Raw genomic sequence first — 386 nt, forward strand, 5'->3', positions numbered from 1 at the left:
GAAGGAGTGAAAGTTTGGGAGAGGGGGAAAAGAGAGAGGGAGAGAGGAAGAGAGAGACCGTACACATGGAGGAAAGGAGAGCTTTGGGTTGGCACGGTTCATGCTGACGTCTCAGTCACACCCCATTATCAGGAGACCACCAGGTGTTGGCCCGTGCCCAGCATAAATCCTGGATGTCTTTATAGGGCTAAGCTCTCTCTCTCTGGTTCACTGCAGGCCTGCCTGCCCCTTACACGTCGCTGAGAAACTGGTGCCATTGTTGCGTTGACCTATTTAAAACCCTGGTCATACTTAACCCTAATCACGTCGCCCAAAACATGCCAAAAGGATCACGTTGGAAATAGTTTGAAAGCTGTCTTAGAGAGAACCACAGGAATAGCTTTGCT

This window comes from Sardina pilchardus, chromosome 13 (genome assembly GCF_963854185.1).
Source record: "Sardina pilchardus chromosome 13, fSarPil1.1, whole genome shotgun sequence".
Lineage (NCBI taxonomy): Eukaryota > Metazoa > Chordata > Actinopteri > Clupeiformes > Clupeidae > Sardina > Sardina pilchardus.